Consider the following 25,615-nt stretch of genomic DNA (forward strand, 5'->3'; position numbering starts at 1 on the left):
AAATGTGACAACGTAATAATAATAAGAAAGAGCCTGGGAACGTGCTAGGATATATCCATCGTTATAATGGCTTGGTACTGTCTTTTTTTTTTAGCTCTTTGGTTTCCATGCGTTCCATTCATGTTTAATTAATTTAAATGTCTTTTTTATTTAACTAAATTCTAATGTACTAAATAGAACAATTTTCTCAGATTACCATTAACATTCTTATAAGTGGCTAAAACTTTTTTAAATGGATTACCGCATATTTAACCTTTTGTTAGCAAGTCACAAAAAAAAGCAAAAAAAAAAAACTGCTGGACTTGAAGTTGTTGTGCTATTTTCAACTATTAGAAGTGCAACTTCAGTCGGGTTGTTATTTTATTGATTTATAAGATAATTTTGAATTGAATTTATTGATTTATAAGATCATTTTGAATTAATATGAATTTGAATGAATCAGGTGACCAGATTTCCTGGAGGACTGTGTGTATAAACGCACTGCAGACTTCCGATAAGGACAATTACAGTCAGATATTACAGTGACTGCTGTAATATGGTACGACTGAAATACAGCACATGTCAAGATTTTTCGGAATAAGTCTGCACACATGAATACAGGGCTGAAATACCGGGCTGTTGCAGGAAAAAATGGGCTCCAAAAAGTGGAACAAATTGTTACTAAGATCAGCCCTCTTTTTCTATTGCAGTGTTAGTACACAGAACTGAGAGCAGAGAATGCTGAGAGAATTATGTGATTATTACCACATGTACTGCTGGGCACTTTAAAACAGAATAGCAGAAATCGGCTATCAAATGGCAGCGACAAAATGATGTTTCTGTCTCGGCTCCCTGGAGAAGTATGCTGCAGTCACAATTTCACAAACGGACACAAAGAATGCGCTGTTCGCCCCACTACAGGCTCGCACTGTTTCCCTGTGCTAAGCATCTTGCATCACTCGTGATTTTTCCTCCGCGCTCCGCCCGGCCTACAGAAATATCTGCAAAGCGGCACACGTGCGTGCAAGCACACGCGTGTGCACGCCGCAGAGTGATCAGTGAGATCTTCCGACTGCTCTGCGGCTGACTGGGAATGATCAGAACCGCATGCGGCGACACTTTTATGAGGATACTCCCATGCGTTGACCAATAACATCAGACTATTGACATCAAATCATTTGAGCACAACAGGGCGACGGAAGTAGCAAAACATAGCGATGGAATTTTAATACTGACAAATATTTGGCAGGGAGCAGGAGCTATGGCCATGTCAACTTAAAAAAAAAAAAAACTAATTGAAAATCTACAGTGTGCTTTGAAAGTTAATTAAGTGTGTATGCAAAATGTTTAAAATAAATAATCACAATGGTGTGGGGTTATTTCAAAAAGTGCTAGCCCTTATTATGCCCTGCTCTCACCCTTGTGCCACAGAACACCAGAAAAGTGTCAAAAGAAGTACATAGTCGTATTTATATTAATATTTGTTTTACACACTGGTCATATAGCAGACATTATATATTATGTCACAGTATAACAATCTTTACACTGTGTGTGTATGTGTGTGTGTTTATGTGCGCTTTTAATGCAGTTCGTACAATTAAACCAGTGAAGGAAAAACCGGATTTTAGGTGAACAAGTATAGGTATGTCTTTAACTTGCATGAATAAGCGAGGCTCGGCATCCAGCTGGGATTTATACAGAAATAACTCTGCATCCTCCCAGGCTGATGCATGAGCCCAGTGCACAGGCTGCACTGAACTGGCATGGTGGGACCAGCCTGACACAGACAGACACAGAGACAGGATTACATTACATTACATCGGATCGGGTCAGATCAGACCAGCCAGAGCCCGCTCACCACAATTAGTGACATAAGTGGCTTCTTTGGGCCCCAGGGGGGCCCCTGATCGATATAAACTATATATATATATAATATAATATATAAATATATATAATGTAGCTATTATTCATAATGTTTGGATTGGGGGCCCCCAAATCAATATCCTGCTTTGGGACCCTCAAAGGCTAGGGCTGGCACTGGAACCGGTGGCCCTGAACAGTGGCGTTGATCCAGCGCCATTTCCGTCTTCAAACGCTATCAGCGACAGAGCCCCGCAAACCCCAAAAAACAGGACGCCGTCACTGTGACACACAATGGGCCAGACCGTGTGTCTCTTTGAACCCCCAAAGTAAAAGAGGAATAGGTTGTCCTGGAAAACGGTCGTCGCAGTGACACAATGGTGCCGTCCTGACGACATAATCAGAATGCATTTCATGCCAACTGCCATCAAATAGTTACAATAATGTCATCTGAATTAAAGAGAGAATGTTGGTTTCAGCCATTAACCCATTTGGCCCCCTGTTAGTGCATATCTTCAGCTGTTCCTAACAGTGAGATGAACAGAAATGCAGCAATTAGAAAGATCACATATAGAGATGTAAAAAAGTCATTATTAATACGATTTATACATATATTCTACTGTTATGTTATTTGCAGGTATTCCTGTGTATTACCTAGTATTTCTGAATCCTTGTGTGTGTGTGTGTGTGTGTGTGTGTGTGGGTGTGCGTGCGTGTGTGCGTGCATGAGTTGTTGCTTGTTTCATCTTTATTTCTAGATACTGCTGTGAACGATTTCTTTGTATCTAACCAATCCACATTAAGGACACTATATTGATCACGACGTGAATGCGCAAAGCCACCGGAGATATTAGCAGCTTCTCTGAATACTTTAAAAGCAGACATCACATTATGTGCCCCTGTATTATACAAAGGCTACATCTTAGTGTTCCTCTAAAAGGTAAGATGACTAATGGAAATATGGAATTAAAATATGGTATTAAAAAATATAGTATTAAAAAATAAAATAGCTTAATAACGTATTATTTTGTGCATATCTTTCCTGGAAACCTTTTTAAGGTAAAATTACATTTATAAAATGTGTAGTCATTAAAAATAATGATTTAGGTGCTCTCTTTCTCTCTCTCTCTTTCTCTCTCTCTCTATATATATATATATAGTTTCATTTTATTTAATTGAAAAACTTAAAAAAGCAAGACTATAGTTCAGCCTTTTCATTTGGCACTTTTTTTTCCTCATAAAAACATTATTTCTAATCTTGAAACATAATATTTAAGTACGTTTAAAAAAATTAATATGATTTACGTGTTTAAATATATTTTTTATTATAAATATTTTCATGGAAATCTGTCAGATGTTCTTTGGATTTTATGCAGACTTTCATTAGGGCATCCCACTAAAGAATCAATTTGAAGTTCTAATCTATGAAATAAATATTTGAATGAACAATATAGTTCCACAAACTGAATCCTTAAAACATTTCAGTGGATTAATCTGGAGTTAGTGGAGTTGTTTGAAGTGTCTGATTCTTTTCTCATTAGGAGTCTATCTGAAAACCCAGGTTCTCTGTTTCAAATCAAGTCCTCAGAATAAAACATCGGTCAGCAGATGTGAATTTCCCCAAATTAATTTATGATCAAATATCTCATCAACGTATCGTATCAACAGACAGAATATACTTTAAATAAGGCATTTAAACCCCAACCAGACATGAGACTTTAAAAAATGACCAAAATGATATATTGAAGGTAATAAATACACATTTCCATGTCAACACTTGAGCTTAGGAACTAGGGAATGCCAGGTCCTAAAGTTATGTACAGTATGGTCTGTTTTCTTCCTTTCTGCCTCTGCTTAAATTGAGTGTAGTATCTGTCATTCCTCTCCTTCACTGGCTGGCTTTAGGATACGTAAAAAGGTTACCACTGCAGTCTTTCTCTCTCTTTCCCTCACTTTCTCTTTCTCTCTCTCCCTCTATCTCTTTCACCATTTCCCTCTCTTTCTCCCTCATACTCTTTCACTCACTTTTTCTCTCCTGTTCTTCCTTCCTCTCCCACTTACTTTGCCTCTCCTTCTTTCCCTCCATTTTCTCCCTCAGTTGCTCTCTCTCTCTCTCTCTCTCCTCCCCCCCCTCCCTCCCTCCCTCCCTCCTAAGCTGTTGATCCCAATGACCACACCCACTGCCGCTGTTCGGAATGCTCTCTCTCGAACCCCTCAGGAAGTACCTCCCGCTTTCAGGTCACTGGAGCTTGTCAAGGCCACGGTCTGGCAAGCTGTGAGTGTATAACCGGCCTTTTGATCAGCCCCAGAACGAGCCGGTATGCCAGGCAGCCCAGCCCAGGCAGAGCCGGGGGGCAGCAGAGCTGCAGTTTGGGACAGCGGGCAAGGCGACGGCGGGCACCGTGCCTCGTCGCACTGCAGATCCCGAACCGGGCGCACTGCGCTGTGCCAGTCTCCATGCTGCGGGGCTGCCATTTCGCTCAGCCTCTCTGCTGCAGCGGAAAATGGGGCGAGAATCTTTGTCTCTCTCTGTCCTTTCCCCTCTCTCTGTATTTTTCCCCTCCTCTCTCATTTTATTTTTTGTGCACGTACTACTCTCCCTCTGTTGTTGTCCTCTCTTGTCTTTTGCTCTCTCCCTCCCGCTCTGCCTTGCTCGCTCTCTCCCTCGCTCCCCCCTTTTTCTCCCTCCCTCCCTCTCCGTCTCTCTCTGACTCTTCCCCTCCCTCTCCCTCTCTCCTCCCCTCCCTCTCCCTCTCTCCCTCTCTCACTCCCTCTCTCTCTCCCTCTCCCAGCCCTTGTCCTCACATGGCTTTTGGCCTACTTACTCCAGCAGTGAGCCACAGCGTAAGCGCGGCCAGCACTGACAGGCTGACTGCTCAAAATGGAGTGGGAGGGAGAGACAGGCTCTCGCTCCAAAAACGCTAAAAATCCTTTCCCAACTGCACCCTCGCATGTGAGTGTGTGCTGTCTCTATTTGTGTGTGTGTGTGTGTGTGCGTGTGTGTGCATGTGTGTACGCGTGCATGCATGCATGCGAATGTATTTGTGTTTTGTGTGCATGTGTCTGAGAGTGTATGTGTGTGTATGTGTGTGTGTCCAGTTCCGATGCAAGCAGATCACTCACGTTTGCAGCTGCCACCCAAATGCATGTGTAGCTCCTGTGCTAGCCAGAGCACTGCGTCATTTCTTTTTATCTCCTAGGACATTTCTCACATATTACAAAAGCCTCTTTGCAAAAAAAAAAAAAAAGAAAAAAAGAAAAAGCCTGGCTTTGTTTGTGGAAAAGGTCAGTATTTTGGACAAGTGTGATCCAAATTCATCAGAGAAATGCTGAAACCTTTTCTGTATCCTCTAGGTGGTAGGTTGTGTCATGGCAGCATTTAGTAGAAGTAATTTATCATCTATATATATATATATATATATATATGTATATATACTACATGGCCAAAAGTATGTAGACACATGACATCCACAATTTTAGATTTGCAATTAACAATTCACATGTGGTTAGAATTCTCTGCTTTTATTAAAGGGTATTTATTTTGGTTTCATCATGTAGAAATTACGGTGCTTTTATATATAGCCCCCACCCCATTTCAGGGCATCTATGTTGTTCAAGACAAATGGATCCACAGGTGTTTCTGATTTGTCAGGTGTGTTAAACTCCTTCATTAGTGTAGGTATAATTGAGCTTTCTGTATCTAGTCTTGATTCTAGGCTTTTTATTGTCTGTTATTTGTGTTTGTCAACATGAGGACCAGTGTTGTGCAAATGAACGTCAAGGAAGCCATTATGAGGTTGAGAAATAAGGAAAAAAACTGTCAGAGGTATGAACCAAACCTGAGGCTTTACCAAAATTAATACCAACATCATTTAGAAGAAAGAGAGCACCGGTGAGCTCAGTAATCATTAAGGGTCTGGTAGGCCAAGGAAGATCTCTACAGTTGCTGACTGAAGAATTTTCACGCTCATCAAGAAAAAACCCCAAACACCTGTCCAACAATCAGAAACACTCTTCTGGAGGCAGGCTGGATGTATCAGTAACTACCTTCCACAGAAGATTTCACAAAGTACAGATGTTACACTGCAAAATGTACACCGCTAGTTTGCCACAGTATGGCCAGGTTACAGTTTGCCATAGTACCTAAAAGATCAGAGTTCTGGAAAAAGCAAAATTCACGTGTATCAGAGTGATGACTCACTCTGATACACGTGAATACAGTGATGATGTCTTCATTGGTGATATAACTGCTGATTGTAGCAGAATGAATTCTGAAGTGTTCAGAAGCATCTTATCTGCTCAAGCACAACCAAATGCCTCCAAATTCATAGGGTGGTGTTTCATCCTGCAGCAAAACAATGATCCCAACCATACTCCTAAAGCAACAATGGAGTTTTTCAAAACTGGAAAATTCTTGACCATCCAAGTCATTTGCACGATATGAACCCAATTAAACATGCGTTTCACATGCTGAAGAGAAAACTTAAACAACTACCTCTCAAAACAAGCAGGAGCTGAAAATGGCTGCTGTACAGTCCTGGCAACGCATCACCAGAGAAGATACTCAGCACCTGGTGATGTCCATGGGTCACATAATTCAATCAGTTATTGCATGCAAAAAATATGCAACAAAGTATTAAACGTGACTGCTTTCATCAAATTAGCAAAATCTGAAATAAAGTTGTTATATTTAGTAGTTAGTTAGTTACTAAGTTACTTAAGTCTGCGACCCATAGATATCATAAGATGATGGGTATATTCCCTGGTGACACTCCTACCAGGCCTGTACTGCAACCATCTTCAATTCCTGTTTGTTTCTGGGGTATTTTGCCTTCGGCAAGTGAAACACATGTTCAATTGGATTCATGACAGGTCAAGAATATTCTACTTTTGGCCCTGAAAAACTCCTTGGTTGCTTTAGGAGTATGTTTGGGGTCATTGTCCTGCTGCAGGATGAAGCATTGACCAATGAATGTTGAAGCATTTTGTTGGAACTGAGCAGATGTTTCTGTACCCTTCAGAATTCATCCTGCTGCTTTTAGCAGTCACATCATCAGTAGGGATGTTCCGTGGCCAATGAAAATTCTATCTATCAATTCTCTCCTCTCCTTTCACTACTGCCCCACCATCCACTTGCCTATATATGCTTACAGAACACTGGAATTTCAACAGCACCTAAAGCTAAAAGGGATATTTATCTTTGGTATAGCTTTATTAATTTAGTGGAACCTACCCCATTGTATTTGTATATTGTGAATACTTGCAATTAGTTGTCCCTGCTGACTGCTAACTGCATCATTATTCCTCCCGGTTGTCAGGCACCCAGTTTGCGCCCAATTCACACCAATTCATTTTTGGGACCTTGCCAAAATTAACAGGTAAGCACAAACTATCAATGGAGGATAATAGATCTGGATGAAATAATAACTGTAATTTTGAAAAGCCATACTTCAAAAAATAAACATTAAATGTCCGTTGCACGCAGGCTATGCGTTTCCATAGCTTTTGGGAAAGTCAAAGGAAGCACAACACTCACTCTTTGGAACATGTAAAATATTTTTATTAATTTAAAAACAAGCTCTAAAAAATTTAAAACGCTTCTATAAATACAATTTTTTAAACTCATACAAATGTAATTTAGGAATTTAAATAAGAATGGCCAAATATAACATTTTAGCATTAGCAATAACACATCCAAAACATAGGCCCATAAAATACAACATATTACATTTAAATATTTGAACGACATGCTTGCAGGTCTCCATGCACTGAGGTCAGAGCTATCCCTGGAAATAAAAAGTGCAGTTGAGTGAATTTCTGAAATAGTTAATAGATTAATTTTGCCGTGAAAACTTCTTTTGTGGCTGCAGATTGGATTAGACTTGTGTCATTCAACTACCTTAACCCAACCCCACCAATTTTTCTAAGACAGACTGATGCTACAAATTGGACTCATCCAAAACATAAACTACACATAAACTTTGGTGAGTGGCATGCTTCATTTCCAGCCCTATCTTTCAAAAATTCTCATGGCCGTTTGGGGGCCCCCTGCTGGTCGGGGCCCATTTCATTTGAAACTTTTGAAACTGCCATGAAACGCCTCTGCTCTTCAGTGAAGTGAGCCAGTTCCAGTGGCAGTCATACATGCCCAAGCCACCATGTTACGCAGATAAGGGCGGATGCCTGGGACCATAAGCAGTTTCTTTCTTTTTCCAACTTTCCTTTTTCCATCACTTTGGCGCAGATTAATACTCATCTTTCCTTATGACTTTGTTCCAGTAAATAAAACTCTAACCTGGCCATTCTGTTCTTGAGGCTTACCAGTGGTTTAATTCTTATGGTGAACCATCTGAGGTCATGCTGGTATAGTTGTCATTTTCTGGTAGCCTTTGACACTTCTATATCTACATTCTGGAGAGTGTTCTTGATCCATTTGACTGTTGAAAAGCGTGTTTCTTCACAAGAGAAAGTGTTCTTCGGTCATCCTCTACAGTACACTCTGGGGTCTACCAGGTCATTTGGTACTGCTGAGCTCACCAGTGCATTCTTGCTTTTGAGCAATGTATCAAACAGTGGATTTTGACATGTCCAATGTTTTGACTGTATCTCTGATCAGTTTATTCTTATGTTTCGGCCATTTACACTTATTTTATTTAGACTTCTCGTTGACAGGCAGCAGCAACAGACAAATGCAAATTCCAAATCTAGAATCAACTCTAGACTTTTTGTTAGCTTTCTTGTCGATGAACTAATGATACAAAGACACACTGCTGCTGAGCAGCCAACTGGCCAGTTACTTTTACTCTCATGAAATGGGGGAACTGTATGAAAAGGGCTGTAATGTCTGCATGGATCACCTGATATGGATGCAAATAAAGTTACCTTCAATTTAGAGCTGACAGTCTGCTTGAGCACAAAGCCAAAACAACAAGTGTATTCGTATATATATAATAGACAAAAAAATGACAGCCCATCTACCACTGCGGCCATTTCACAGTCAAAAGGTCACCAGGACCAACCAACCAAGACCTCACAAGCCGTTTATATACACATTGTGTCTGACTTATTGATCCTCTCAGCTGTGTCTACGTATGAAATAGCTCTTAGAGTACTGTTCATATAGCCAAAGTCCTCCAGGCTCAGAAATAAAAAAGGAAACTTGAAACCATTTAGACATCTCAACACGTATGATATAAAAAGCATAGAGTCCCAAGAGTAGAGGGAGCCTGCCAGTTCAGCCTGCACTCGCTTGACCTCCTTTGGGTGAACGTTTTGATCCAAGAGCAAGGATCGAGGGTCCCTGTTAACAGGGGCGGGGGGTTGTGGAGGGAGGGGGGTAAAATGAAAAGAAGCCGGTTGTAAAATGCTGAATGTTTTGTGCAGAGAGCATTTTTTTGTTTGAAAGACCTTGAGGAAGTGGTTGACGCACCTGTCGCCTCCTAATGATGGCTGTGTGTAAGAAGCATGGATGAGGGGCTCCAGACGAGCTGTGTGTGTGGGTTTGTGTCCCAGACCACCTTTCCAACTGCCGTCAGCTGTTATTCCTGCCTCAGGCTCCACAGTGGAGGAAGACAGACAGAGTCCTTGGCGTCCCTGGAAGGCTTTATGCATGAAAGCGGTGCATGTGTCAGAGCGTGCATGCGTATGTGTCAGAGGGTGCATGCGTATGTGTCGGAACGTGCATGCGTATTCCAGGGTCTCTAAGTGTGTATGTGCGTGTGTGTGCAGGTGCCTGTGTGTATTTGGGTTTGTGTGTGTGTGTGCGTGTGTGTGTGTGTGTGTGTGTGTGTATGTGTTTAAGTGCATGTGAGTATGTGTATGTGTGAGAGACCGAGAGAGAGTCAGAGAGAGAGAGAGAGGGTGCATTTCTCCGTGTTTCTTTCAAAGTGCATAGCTATCCATTTCAAATTTAAATGGTTGCTTCCTGTTCCTTAATCATTTCCACCTTGGTTCTAGTTTAGACATTTAGAGTGCTCGGAGCGCAGAGTATCTTGTAACCCACAAGGCAATGGGAAAGAAATGTGATGATTATCTCAAAGAATGTTGAGTAAAACCAGTGCGACTGGCAGTGTTTTCTTATTTAAAAGGAAAGCAGCCAGGAAAATACACCCACCCTCATTACAATTTCCCTTAATGTTGTTAGTGATCCGGATTTATTGCTATGGCCCCAGCACTGATATTTTTTTTCTTCTTAATTATAACTGCAGAAGCTTAGAGTGTTAACAAGGTATCTGAAGAAAGGCATCTTGCTACATTTTCTGTTGGGGTCTCATAACATGCTTTATCTTAGCATGTTAATGAGGTATTACGAGCAAGTCTTAAGCGCCATTTTCATTTGAGTCCTTGTAGCGTATGGATTGTGCAAAACACACGCAGCTGCACGTCTGATTCACAACTTCAAATCACTGAGGGGGCCTTCCAATCAAAGCTCCACCTGCATGGGTGAGAAAACATTTCAGGTGAAAGCTACAGACTTATCTGATGTGCTTCTCCAGAATCCATAAATTATTTTACACTATACAGGCCACACAGGTCTACAGGAGCGCTAACGTAGGTCAGAGCCTACAGCACCTGAGAACTGCTTGAGCTGAAGGTTACACATATGGAATGGACTACAATATATTGTAAACATTCAAAATTATATATATATATGAAATTATAATGATAAACATAATGATACAATTAAATTTAAGTAAATTCAATATTAGTAATCAGCAATAAATTATATATTTGCCATTCCATTTCTGTTAGGGGATGTCAGGGTGGCTGAAATGTCCAGCTTTTAACAATAAAGTAAACATATCAGCAAGTATTGCACTTTTTATTCTATGTACACACAGAGTTTTTTTATTTTAGGGTAGTGCTACTTCCACTTCCACTGCTTGAGCGCAGAATTTCCCACGTATCCTGCTGGCTCCTTTCATGCTGTGGAGAGGAACTCCCGAAGGCTCCCTGCGGAGCTCACCGCACAAGCTGGGCCCTGTTGTTGCGGGTTCGAGCCCTAGCCCTGCCATTGGCCGGTTCTGACACCGACATGGCCCCCTCCCGCCAGGGCAAAGTGTACATGAACTAGCCAAGGTTCCTCCGGTTACCACTGCATTAGTCAGTCCCACGAGGGTTTTTTATGTGAAGGGTTCTTTATTTGCCGAGGATTTCAATAGATTTGGATTTGGATAGGCTTAAGCCGCAGTCTGACAGGGCCGTTTTATTTTCAGAAATCCTACTGTCCTGAATTCCTTACTAATAAAGTCATTGCCGAGGATGTGTGCCACACTTCTTGGATTAAGAAACAGGAAGGAAAGACGCAGATGGATCCACCAGACGTTGCCGACGTGTGAATTCTTCGACCGGCGGGACGCAGGGCGTAAATGCGACCTGAGATACACCTAATCGCGGTAAATGAGCTCTCTGTCCCGCGCCGATGCGCGGAGAAAAGCACCTTCCTTTGTCCGGGGCCAGACGGCGTTGCAGCCAGATGCTTCGCCCAGCGCTGAGGAGAATGTTAAAATGGCCCCTCTGTCTGCAGTCTCTGGGGGGAGGGGAGGGGGGGCGGAGTAACGGCCACTAATGGACTCCCCCACCTGCCTGAAGGTGCGCGGACTGCTGGTACGGGACAAGGGCCGCGCGACGTTTCCGGAGACGCCGCCGCGCTCCTCGCCTGCGCGCCTGCCCTCCCGTGCCCCCGGCGGAGTTACCGCTCTCTCTCTCTCTCTCTGTCGTCCCGGGCACCTGGGGCCCCGTCCCCTCTGCCTGCCCCTCATCAACGATGCCTTTTTGGACACCCTGGGTTGGCGATGGAGCCAAACTGCGGACAGGAATACATGAAAGAGACGCGTTTGCTCGAACGCTGTCTACCTGCTCCCTCCTGCAGTCCGGGAGAGGAGGCTGTGCACCAAACCGCACAGCCGCCGGCACTTCGCTGGGACTCACCACGGTAGAGGAGACAGTTAAACAGTGCGGATATCAAATAGAAGGCAAAAAATATGCAGATAAATATATGTTCAATTCCCTACGATTCTTCTGTGTAAAGAATGTCACTGCACCTTGCTCTCTCTCTTTCTCTCTCTCTCTCTCTCTCTCACTTGCTCCCTTCCTCTTTCTCACTCTCTCTGTCAAGAAAAGTCCTTTCATAATGAATGGCAAGGTTCAATAATAGCCATCCAGTTGCCATAGAAACCAGACAGCAGCTCTGTGTGTGTTGCATTTTTTCAGCAGGCAAATGACAGTGGAATCTGAGGCAGAGCACTTTCTCACTCGTTTCTTTGCTCCCCCTCTCATCGCAGGAAGAAAAAGAGAGACAGAGAGAGAGAGAGAGAGAGAGGGAGAGGGGGGGGGGACTGAAATAGCAGACATTGAAAGAAAGGTAAAATGTCTAAATATCAGGGTAAAATGTAATACATCCAAACTCGGCACACATTTTTATATTATGGCTTAATGTCAACTTATTATTGTCAGTAACTGACACAGCTGCTCCTTCTATAGTTCATGGTTAGACTTTTTAATGATATATGTTGCGACTTAAATCCACTTATTTCTGTGATTGCTATTGTGCTATAGGAACCCCTTTGAACGGTATATTTTCAGTTTTTATTCATGTTCATTCAAAAGGGCAATTTCATATGTTTGACAGAAGCTTATTATTGTACATTAGAAATTTGAGCTCCTGAGGTAATACAGCAAGTTTAAAACCTGGTAATGGTGTTTTCCCACATTTTTTTCTGAAATGAACTGTCAATGAGATGTGGAAGTAGACTCAGCACGCATGAATGCTGAACTGCAGAAGGAGGAAATATTTAATTATCCTTTTAATTACCCGTGGCAATGTTTCCAAAGCTCCCTCCATCTCTACGCATCTTCCCCCATGCACACTCTCAAACAAATACACTCACACATACAGTACACAATCTCACACATGCATGCGCACGCACAGACACACACCGGCACGCATTCCATCTCACGCATGATTCTGCCGACTTTGTTTTTGAGGTGATCTGTGCATAGAGGGGATAGTTTATAGTGGGCAGCAGGGGTGTATTTGGGGGAATGGGGCAGCAGGGGGTGTCTGTAAGGAACAGTCAGGCGTGGAGAAAGTTGCATGGGGGGGGGCGGGTGGCTTCAATGGCAGATGGCGCCATTGAACAGCCAGTTCAGTTCATAGCCCAACTCTGCAGGCAGTGACACTCACTCACACACGGAGCAAACACTGCCCAATCACAAACTAGCTGCGTGCAGGTGAGTATGAGTAGCTTGGGGCAAGATGTCACCGTCACCTGGAAAAGACATCATCATTACCCACCTCAGCACATCCGCAAGCACCTGCATCCTAAATGTTCATGCCTTAACACACCTGCAGAATGCCACAACCATTAAGTACGCTGCACTTACCGGTTTTAAAGCAAACATGAACTCATGGTAAAAGGCAAATGAGTCCTGTGAACAGTGATGCTGGGAAAAATGTTTCTATTTTCATTAGCTTTGTACAAGTTGGCTTACACTGATGCACTGTATCTGTATGTTGGGTGTGGTGCATTGTGGGTGCATAGTATCAGTCGCTGTGCACTGTATTGTGTTGTAGTTTTGATGTTAGTAGATATTGTTTTTGCCAATGCTTTTTACTACAGATGTAGATTATTTCACCCGCTATGTGGTACAGCTAACTTGTAAATTATACATAGCGGCCTCTGTTAAATAAACAAATAAAATCAATGATTTCTGCTGTAAGAAACATGTTGCGTGTGAGTGTGCGTGTGCGCGCGCGAGCATGGTATTGGTATAAACGCTTTTTTCCTTCACCACACTCATGCAGTCATCGCCGTGTGTGTCTCGTAAGTGATGTAGATGATCGCGAGGTCCCCCAGATCCAAAGTTTGCAAACAAACAACGGCAGTGACAGTGATGATGGAAACATGGTGTTGGCATGGTTACTCATTCTTCTGCTGCTACGGCTGTGAATGATCAATTTCACATACAGCACCACTCATAATGTCGGCACTCTTTCCTTCAGTGGATTGGTCTTCTGGGGGCTTTTTTTGGGGTGTGGGGAAGAGGAATGGAATGAACTGGGATCAGCTTATCAAAGGAACAGTAATCAACTGCTAAAGCAATTGCTGATAGGGCATTCTTGTGTGGGATTACAGATCCAAGGGAAGTTCACTTTAATGGCAAATATAGCTGAGTCCCCTTTATAGGGCTGAATATGGTAAAGTTCACACACAGTACAGTTCTGGAGAAAGCAGGAAGCAAAGCCACTTGTTCAGTCCAGTTAATATGCAAAAAAGCACAGTTTAGCACATGTATGAATGCCTACCGTAATTGAGTATCTGCACAGCAATCAACTAGGCAGTCAGCAGTGGAGTTTTGTGGTCGGCGCACCTCCCAGACGATCATCAACCAGAGGGGGTGATCCACCGACCCTCATGCTATGCATGGTTTTTTGTTATCCTTTTTCCCATTCGTTTGGCATACCCCTGGCGAATGGTGCCTGAAGCACCTGTGCCTTGAACCGGCCCTGTGGAGAAGAACAGCACGAGCTTCATGCTACTTTTTGTTTTACGGTGTAGCATTATTATAACTCTTGATACATGAAATATGTCTGATATTGTAGAATGCAGCAGCGAGTCCTGCTGTCTGCTCCTTTGAAGCAGGCGTGTATGCTAGGCACACAACTGCAGAGAACACAACGAAAATATGTGTGAATGTGACCTATGTCTGAGAACAGCTTTCCAGTAGCAGAGTACTGTACCCAGTGAACTGATAGGACTGGCGTCAGAACAGGAAACGTGTCATATGGAATGTTCAAGTGGGAAGTTGGGATTTGGTAGACGTGCGTAGCGATAGTCCAGCATCAGAAGGGAGAGTGCATGCATTGGAGGAGCTGTCTACTCTTCCGACAGTAAGGCTGGTGTTTTTTAGGACAAGGCGGGACTGTCGGTTCCTGGCTCTTTGATGTTTGGAGACTCATCAAATGAGGACAATCCTGGAACAGATGGGGGGGGAGTTAAAAACCATCGACTCCCTCTCTCTCTGTCTGTCTCTCTGTCACTGTCTCTCTCTCTCACACACACACACACACACTCTGTCTCTCTCTCTCTCTCTCTCTCTCTCTCTCTCTCTCTCCCTCCCTTCCCAGACTACGCAGCTGTTACAGACATGATTAGGCCAGGGGCAGTGACATTTTCGATGTGTTTCTCGACAGCTGCTCCGTGGTCACAAAAAAAAAAAAATGCTATCGATTCAGTCGTTTCTTCTCATCGGAAAAGAGTCCGGGGCGGCGTGTGAAATACGGATCAGACAGATTTGGGGGGACAATGGGCCGAGGACTTGGGGCTCTGTTCTTTTATTCAGACCTTTCAGCACGTAGGTCGGCTGAATTCGTGGCTACTGTCACTTTAAAAGTTTCAGGGGAAACTTTGCATGTTTTCCCTTTCAGTACTTAATGTATCATCAAAGCCCGGATTAAAATTGTGCAGAGGAACGGCTTTGACTGCTGGAAGATTTAAGCTTATTAGCTTTAAAACCCGGATGGGAGTTTCAAGTGATGTACTGCAGACATCAAAGATGTTTTAATCTGTCAGCGTACAAGCCTGGCCCAGGCTATTTATGGTTGGACTCTTGTGTTTCTTCGGCTCGCTGCTATCAGGCTGCGGTGAGGGGGGTTCCAGGAGACAATTAACCCCATCCCCACCTGCACCTCCACATCCATGGAGGAGGGAGGAGGGAAAGAGTTGGGGGGGGAGGTCATGGGAAGGTCTCATGGTTGCAGGCTTTTTCCTGCATTCTGACCCATAGTCTTGTATAGATATACTTTATTATATATCCTATTGGCAGATTGCAATGGATGTTGGTGTGAATGTTGTTTGTAGTATTTCTTGTTAAGTTTTATCAGGGCGAACAATTAGATTAGCTATGTGTTAAATGATGCAGACCTGAACTATGCGCAACTTGAAAGGCTTGATGGTACCATTTGTGCCATTCTCTTTACGAGTGTTGATGTCTGGGTTGCATATTCAAAGTTTAGCACTCTCCAATTAATGGGGCCTTATCACTGCTAGTGTTTGCCCATCGCACATGATTAATTAAGGTTTGCCATGCAAGCACATTGAGAAACAGAGGACTGAAGTAGCAATGCATTGTGGGAGTGAATATGGAGGATGTGAGGGAATTTGAGAGAATTCTGTTCAGCAGTTGGCCTTTGTATCGAGCTCTGTATGCCCATTGGCGTTGCTGTAAGGTAATTTGAGCCAACCTTTGGTTTGGGAGTGTGCATGTGCATGAGTTAGCATATTTGATTTTTTGGGTCTGTGTACAGTTTATATGTGAATGTATTGCACATTGCAGAGAGAAACTCCCAGGTTTTTTCTGGAAAAGGGTACATTGCAACGCTGGTCCAATTTACAGCTCTCCAGAGGAGTACTGCCACAGACATAGTGCAAAAACTGAAACTACTGGCCATTCTGCTAATTGGGGCCTCATCTGCCTAAACCAGACACATGAGGAATCTGATGTGAACTTTGACCCTGGCTCCAATCCCTCCATTACCCACTAGAAAAAGGGGAATTCCTGAGGCTCCTCCAACACCTTGATTAGAAAGTGAGTTGGTGCTATCCAGCTGGCATGTCCATTTTAAAGCACTAGTCTATGGTTGAGTGATTTGCCTACTCTAGTGGTAACAGCACCATGATTCCAGAAAAATTGCTTGTAATTGGTTATGATTTCACCCAGGGTGCCTGGTTTTGCAAAGGTACTTTGGTACAAAGGTATTGCTGCACTGCACAATAGTGAAATGACTGAGAGTTTTGCAGGAAACTGAGAAATTGTACAGCAATTGGACTATCCCTAATTGCAGTTAGGCATTCTGAATGGGGAGGAAAGTAGAAAGCAGGAGATAAAAGTTAATAATAAATACAGAGCCCAAGAATAGTGAGCAAATGGTTTGACGAATCATGGAGTGAGAGACTTTCTTGTAGCATGTGGCACACTTCCTGTCCTATTTTAGGACGCATCTATTACAGTGTCTGTTTCATTTGCAGATATTTATTTTCAGAGAGAATAACCAAGTCAGAAAGGAAAGGCATGTTTTTTTTTTTTCCTTCCTGTAATTTTTAAGATGGCATTTCTGTGAGAACAATAAGCCATTCATCCCCAATCATGCCCCCGCAGGTCTTAGACAAGGATTTCACTGCGCGAAACGTATTGCCTGATCTTTTCGATCATTGGCACAGAGGCGATGTATAATGAATCACCATTCGCCAGGTACTGTGTTTGCTGCAAGGTGGGGGCGGTCTCAGTTTTGGGTTTCTTACTCTCCATAGAGAATGGCGAGCTCCCACAGCACTGTGAATAGGCGCAACTTTTGCACGTTGCAGGGAATATTCGGTATAAACATGCAAGCTAATAAGAAAAGAAGTATAATTTATAAGTTGGGTTTCTATATTTTCAAAAGCACTTGTGTTACCTGCATTTCAGGTCTCCTGGGTTCAATACCAGTCTGACCAATCAGCAGCACTAATTGTTCAGTTAATTACCTGGGAGAAAAGAAAACCAGGACCGGAGTTGGATTTGAGGGTCAGATTTGAGCATCCATGTTGTAGAGCCTTCTTTGATCACAGATAACTGACAGTTATCACATTACACCTACCCATTCATCTGCATAGATGTGTCAATTGCCACTTAGCAATGATTGATGGAAATGTTCCCACACTTTCACATGCTGCATTCAGAATGGTTATTCAAAGACATGTGGCTATATCATATTTTTGTATAGCATTGTGCTATATTGTTGTTGTTTTTTAATCTGTGAGTAGCCCACACACATAAAAAAGTGCAGTTATAGCACCTGCAAAATGATAAATAAATGGTTTGTAGCGGGAGTAGGTGAATAAAGAATTAAGTGGATTAAAATAGATGAATTGAAATCAAATAAAAACGTAAGGCTGAAACGTTAAACCCCTTAGTGCCATTGCAGTACTGTTTTCATGTACTAATAATTTATAATTGATGATTTCGGAAGAACAGTTCTTGTCACATTCTGGAATTGAGTCCAGCGTGAGTTTTGTTTAATCAAGTGTGCAGACTTGCTTGGGGTGAAAAATCCTAACAGCCTGAAGGAATTTGTTTACTGGTTGAAAGAAATGTGGTTTCTTTTGGAGTGCATCAGGGTTTTAAATCTTTTTCTCCGCAACTTCTCTGAATGTTTTGACATCTTGACCACGTATTCTTTTAATAACTGTATGCTGTGTGCCTGCTAAGCCAGTGTTCAGAATTAGTTGTTTAATTCTGTGTGATTTCTCTGCTCTCAAACCAATGAACCATTTCAACATTTCGACTTTTGCCGTGTTCCATGATCAACGTAAGCTATGTCCCTGACCCTTGTCACACAACACACCTCCCTGAGGTGTGAAAGCACAGCAGTATTTGGTGAGATGTTCATCTCCAGGTCCATAAAATCTGGAATTGAAGCAGGTACTGTATGGCATAGTAGAATAACAGTAGCCCAATTTCGCTTTCCATGACTTTCCATGAGGTGGAAGCTTTATTGGTAGGCCTGAACCTTGCTCCATTACTGCAGTCCTTGGAACCACCATGTAACGCAACTCCTACAAGTTTGTCAATTCATAATTCCACTCACTTGCACCACCATGTAGTCCAAATGTGCTTCATTTTGGTCCAACAGGCATTTCTTGATGATATCTGTAACTGAACAGCAACAAGATGTACTGTATCGGACAGGTTTACTTCCAGTTCTGATGTCTTTGATTTTCCTCGAAAAACACATAAAACTACACATAGCATAAGTATCTGGGCCATCTGTGACCATTGGTGACCACAGACATGATATCAGGTGACCTGGCTAGTGCCTTTATATTTTCTTTGCTGTATGTAGCCTGCAGCAAGTACTTCCGCCTAAGATATTTTGTAGAGGGGATTGCCTCGCCATTTATTACATGTTTATTCAGAAATAATTTTGGTTTATCTTGTTTTTCTAGTGGACTGTTTGCTTTGAAAAATGATTTGGTGAAATGATGGATTACATCTATCCCCTGCTCAAAGCTCTGTTGTGGCCTGGTGACGGGTGATTCCCCATTGTTGCTGGTCACCATAAACAAGACTGTCGTTTATGTTTTTAATTGGAAGGGTTGATATATTGTTGTTTTGTGTGTGTTTATGGATATATATTATATTAAACCCATTTGTGTGCAGTGTACCAGGTGCATACTGATGCACTTGGTCCCTCAGACTTTTTTGTTTGTCATTCCGTCCTTGTTTAAGTTCGCTTCCTCTACATCTGTTTGGAAAATGAATTGCTTTTATGAGGTTCACAGTTAACCACTAAGTGTATAAATTATGATTGTGCTAACCCAGTGCATAAGGGCACCTCTCGAGGATACTGATTGTAATGCACTCCCTGTGGAAATCATGCCTTAGAAAAAATTATTACCCTGTTTACGTGTGATTGCAAGATAATGCTACTCTGTGCATTCTGACTGAGGATGATGTCAGATATTTGTATGACTGTAACTGTTTGAAACCATTTTTAAACCAACTTTAATACGGCTGCGATGTCATTCTCTATTATCGATTTCAATATTTAAACTTGACCTGACGAGTTAAAGAAAAATAGTAAAATAGAATAATAGTTTCATGAATTTTAAGAATATTGAAGCATATTCGATATTGCATATTTGATATTGAAAAAAAGTAATAATAAAATATTATAGCCTGGTTTTATGCATTTTTACAGAGGGATAAAGAATGTCTTTATTTGGGTCTCATGACCTATATCCACTTCTTTGTTATGCATTTAGCAGCCACCACACTGAGGTTATACTGTGCATTTGTTGGTGTGTAAATATTGTATCCCTGTTTAGCTTTTCAAATACACCCACACCTTCCCTCTTGTTGTCTCTGCTTTCTTTCTCTCTTTATCTTTCTTTCTCTCAGTTCATTCAGTATTCAGTTTAAATGTTTTATTAGTCTGACATATATTACAATACAGATTGCCAAAGCTTGTTATACTGTCATGACAGTTACAGTTATCTATTTTGCAATTATACTGGCAAAGAGCAGTAATAGGAACACAAAAAATTACAATGGCAAAGAACTTGTCAGTAATAAAAATAGTACTACTATTACTACAAATAATAATAATAATAATAATAAGAAGAAGAAGAAGAAGAAGAAGAATCATCATCATCATCATAAAAACATTTTCTTTCTTTATTTCTGTTTCTTCCTCTCTTTTTTCGCCAGACAGCACAACACTGTTTTGCTCGATATGACTTGGTCACACAGGAGTCGAAAGTCACTTAGGAGTTTACTGTGAGACCTAGGGAGATCTGCAAAGCAGAATTTCTGAGATACGAATGCATCGAGAATGGGGCTTATTTGGAAGTCTGAAATGACTGGAACTTACAGTAAAACACACATTTCAAAAACTAAAATGATTTATTGACAGCAACAGCGTATTTAAATTATGCCTTTATTTAAATTAAATGTATCTCATATTGTGTCTTAATTCTTACTGTAACCTAAAAAGCAACAATCAAGCAGTAATTGGGATCTCTTTTTAAAGTCCTTTACTTTTCTCTCTACTTTGGATTTCTGAATTATGTCTTCTTTTTCAGTGACCTCAGCATACTCGGCCTCTTTTTGGTGAACAGTTTAATTTTGCTCTCGTTCTTTATATTGAACATTTGTTGATTTCTTCACATTATGTTCTTCAGCAACGGTGCTATGACATGTTCATTTGTCATTTGCATTTGTTACTATTATCACTGACAATATTTTTAATATCACTGACACTCATTTAATGTTCAGGTTGTTGCACCAGTAATAATTGGGTGCAATCGTGCAGGCTATTTCCGGCTTCATATCCATTCTGTTGAGTGGTTGTTCTGTGTCTCTGAAGATTCAGCTGTACACTGAAATGGTCTCAGGGATGTTTACCCGCAATAAATATTGTAAAATGTATGACTATCTTTATTCATTTTTTTCTCTTTGGGAGGGAGACTGGCAAATCCTTGTCTAGATTTATTTCAGAACAATTAGCTTTCCACAGAAATTATTTTCTAGTTTCTATTTTGATTTGTGTACGTGTGTGTGTGTGTGTGTTTGTGTGTGCGTCTGAGAAAGGCAGACAGAGAGAGAGAGATAGAGGAAGAGAGAGAGCGATAGAGAGAGAGAGAGAGAGAGAGAGAGATAGAGGGAGAGAGAAAGAGTGATTCTGCATTTGTGTTAGAATTATGTGCTAAAAATACGGCCTGCATTTCTTAAGTAAAGCCCCTGCTTCAGGCTGGTGATGTCACTGCTTCTCTGCCCTCCATTTTAAATGAACTCCCTTCTGTGTCTCGCAGGTATCTCAGTGTTTTTCCCACTGTTCTGCTCTAAGAATAGCTCATTCTAAAACTAACAATAGATCTTTCAGGATGGAACTTGTAGCACTTTCAATAATAATATTAATAATAATAATAATAATAATAATAACAATAATAATAACAATACTAATAATAATAATAATAAATCACTAAATGTATATTTTAAAAAATAATAAAGGACCATCAGGCTGGAACTTTATTAATACGTGCATTCATTCTCTCTAAACAAGATAAATTTAGCTAAATTAAAGAAATTGATTATTTTTGTTAAACCATTCAAAACCATTTTAAATGTCTGACATGTTTGTCCAGTGAATATTTAGAACAGTCCACACTAAAGCTAAACTTCTTTTCACAGAATATTTTCATTATTAGAAATGAACTTAACACCTCTGTTTTATTACATTTTAAATAAAAGGAGTAGCCATATTTCACTTTTATTATAGTTTAAGATAAATATTATGATTTTAAATTTGCCTTGGCATTGTTGCAGCAAGATAATGAAAGCCAGGCTTTCAGCCAGGATGTTTTCGCTTTTTTATTTTCTTCATTTTTTGTACTGCTGAAGTTTGAAGTTTAACAGCTTGAAGCATGGCACTGCTAAGTCATACACTGTTACTGCCGAGCTATGCAATTTCCTTTGATACATATTACAAAAAAAAGTTTTAAAAAACTAACACTTTTATTACATTATTAGATTCAAAAATAAAGTGTATTCTAACTAGGCAAATGTTAATTAATGTTTTTTTCAGATTAAAGACGAATACATTTTTTTAATAAGAATAATTTAAGAATCATTCAGCACAATATTCTGAAATTTATCCAAATATGGCTAAAGTCTGCATTATTATGCATGGATATATAATATCACATTTCGTTAAACAAAAAAAAAAAGGTACTGACATGTAAAGCAGTTTGAAGGGCAAAATTGAATATATTTTTTCATAAATTTTCTATTTTTGTGTTGTTTCTCCCGTCTGTGCAGTACAGTTTATTATATTTCGGGAGAGGTCTGCCAGATCTAATTATTCTTCCCTCTTAAAAGTTATTTCACAATTATTTTCACACTTTCAAGCTGATTTGGATATCGCTTTAACAAAATTTTCAATGTCCATGAATCAATAATTTATTTAGAAGGTGGAGGAATTTTTTTAAATCTAATTTTTAAAAATAAGTGTACAAATACAAATACAAAGTTCACATTCCCTGTTTTTCTTAATGCTTTATTTCAAGTTTTTCATTTAAATCTTTCTTTACTTTAGGAATAATATGTAACTTCACAGTTAATTATACTATGTGGTAATTACATTAAATTCTATTCTTCTTTTCATTTTTCTTTTCTTGATTTCTTCTTCACTATCTTGAATTTTGTTCAATTTTGCTTCTAGTACAGATAATTGTTTTATTTCTTTCTGAATGTAATTTATGTTTGTTCATTTTTTATATACTTCACCTTCAGTGTTGACTTTACTCTTCAGTTTTAATTCATCCAGATTTTTTTTTCTTTTTTATCTTATTTTTAATTTTTCAGTTTTTACAGACTTGGTTCTTTGTACTCCCTAGAAGTTTTGGTTGCACATATTTGTTAAAAGATAATGCTAATGTTCTGCTGACCAATGACTGTACTGCATGCTTAATATTGACTGTTTGTTGAAAGATTTTTTAAAAGGGGAAGATAAGATTCATGTAGAACTTCAAGTGGCAGTAAGTAACACTAGTAACACTCACTAATGTTTTATTAATTATTTTATGACATAAGACCATATAACGTAATACAGCTGTACAATGAATTATTTAGCTAATTAGGTTTCATCTCCGTTATGATTTCACAGCACCTCCTAAATAACATTAATATAACATTCCATCTTCATTCTGTATCGTTCCCTCCAGATTTTGTCTTGAGGGCCGTTTAATGAAAGTGCAGTTTCCAATTGCAGCTCCACCTTCTTCCAGGAACCAGCTTAGCTTTTCACAGTAAGCAGCTATTGCCTTTCTGTGAATCCAGCAGTGCTGCTCTCTCGTCCTGACACCTCCACCTTTGTTTAGGTTGGTTAAGCTGACAGGGGTCGCTTAAGAACAGATGTACCCGCTAAAACCTTGCTTGCTGCTGCACAGTCTATTGTCATTCACATTGTTTCAGTTTTTTTTATTTTCTTTTTTTACTTTACTGTCTTAGCGGTAGGATCAGAGAGTGTCACGAGAAGAGCCAGAGTCAACGGCTTGCTGATGCAGAGCTCATATTTTATAAAGGTAGAGAGGGTCGAGGATGAATCAGGCAGGGTTTTGAGGGTGATTTATTGATTAGCTTGGCGCTGTCTGGGCTGGCCTCAGTCTCCAGTCTGCAGCGCACATGTGCCATGCCACTGCTGTCATATCATCCACTCTTACTGTTATTTTCAGACAGATCATTCCAGTAATGCTGCCTTTTACTGTCCTCTGTGTACACACACGTAGCTTCCTTTAGGTCTCATTGGCTGATTACTGCCTTGTGCTTAACTGCCTGATTGACAGACGTTGAAGTTGTGCTAGGCTAAAACTTCTTTCATTGTGTACTGTGTCTACAGCACATACAGGGGACATACTGTATTTATATAGAGTTAGGGTTGCAGACCGGGGATTCAGGTCTATTTTGGGGGGTGGGGGGGCTCAGTTCCCCCCGGCTCCCCTGTAATTAAAACCCTGTGGTACATTCTCTTAACATGTAATGTTGTAATCTAATGTAATGCGTGAGTCAAGCTCGCTCAGGCAATCTCAGCAGTTAAAAAATAGTATGACCCAGGACAGGGGTGTTCAAAATTGTAATACAGTTTTCCTTCAGACAGCAGGCAGGGCTGGCATTTGAATATTTACTATTTAAATTATTTCGTTCATGTTATGATTTTGAAACCCCACTTAACCTTTTGTTTTTTCTGCCTTCGGGGGGATTCAAGTCTTCATTTAGGGAGTCAGACCCCACAGCCCCCCCCCCCCCCCAATGAGAATCCTGAATATAGAGAATATTATTTTCTATTTTGTGAGCATACAAATGTGACTCATTGCCTCATTGCCTGTATTTATTTTTAAAAGTCTTTATTAAGTTTATGAATAATGTTATATTGCTTGACTTTTTCTGGAAACTCAGACCTCTCAGAGTATTAAGCAACAATTTCAGGTGGCAGTGTGATGTGCAATACAGGCACATAATACATCTCCACATCATATGGATGTGCACTAGAAACATTAATGATAAAATACAATTCAGTATTCATGATCTGTGCCACAGATAACCATATTCCTATGGTGGTAATGCACATACGCTCACCTAGCCGAGCTGGCATTTTTGGCTTTTTTATTTTTTTGGTGAGAGGGGTAGTGCACAGTAAAATGTCCAATGTTAATTCAACTCTAATAGAATACATATGACTCGAGTCTAGTAGAGACCATATGTACTGTGTGAGAGTTGATTTAACACTGAACATTTTACTGTGTGTGACACAGTTGTTTTTTTTTGGCTCTGTATATTCACCTGCAATTGGAACACTGTTTCCCCTTACCTGGGCAGGAGGTCATTTGGACAGAGTGGGGTGTGGGGGGGACCAGTGGCTTGCTGTGCCTGAGGGAGGGGGGCAGGTGTGGGGGGGGGGGGGGGCATGTGGGCTCTGTGTGTGGTACCCAGCACCAGTCTTTGATCAGACCTCTTCCCATGTCCCCATTCAGGAGCAGTCCTGGAAGAGAGAATATGTGCGTGTCGTAAGGGAGGGAGGCTGGGGGGGCTGTCTATTGAAGTGTTAAGCGTGTGCTACTTTCTTTCTCTCCCTCTCGTCCCTCCTTCCTCCGATTATAAGAGAGGTCTTATTATGTCCAAGGAAAGATGGTGGAAGATGGGCGGGTCTCTGGGTCTTATTAAGAAAGGAAGCCGGTTCTCACACACAGAACAATGCCTTACCCAGCCCGGGCGGCATTATCAGAGCCGTGAGGTCTGCTGGAAACTCTACACTCCTCCCCATTCTGTACCTGGGCAGAAGTCAAATTTGAAGGGGGGGGTGGGGGGGTGGGGGGGTTGGCGGGGTGGGGGTCACCAGGGGTGTGTTGCGGTTGGAAGCGAAGCTGACTCTCTAAGAGGATACTTCCAACTCTCCCTGGCTCACCCTCAGTCTCTTTTTTTTTTACTGCATAACATTTTCAATTTCTAGTGAAGCATCCTATTTAAAAACTGAGTTCTTTCAGGACTATAGAAATTGATACAAGCAAAAGGAATATAGAGAACACTTTCACAGGTCTGATGTCTGTCTCTGTATGGTTATACACCAGCTCAGGAGGATCTTAGGCATTCTGTCATGAATTCAAACACAATTAGACATCATAACATCAATGAGCATAATTTGAATTATTTACCAATTTTCTTAAATTATTGTTGAGAACAA

Source organism: Anguilla anguilla, chromosome 9 (genome assembly GCF_013347855.1).
Source record: "Anguilla anguilla isolate fAngAng1 chromosome 9, fAngAng1.pri, whole genome shotgun sequence".
Classification (NCBI taxonomy): Eukaryota; Metazoa; Chordata; class Actinopteri; order Anguilliformes; family Anguillidae; genus Anguilla; species Anguilla anguilla.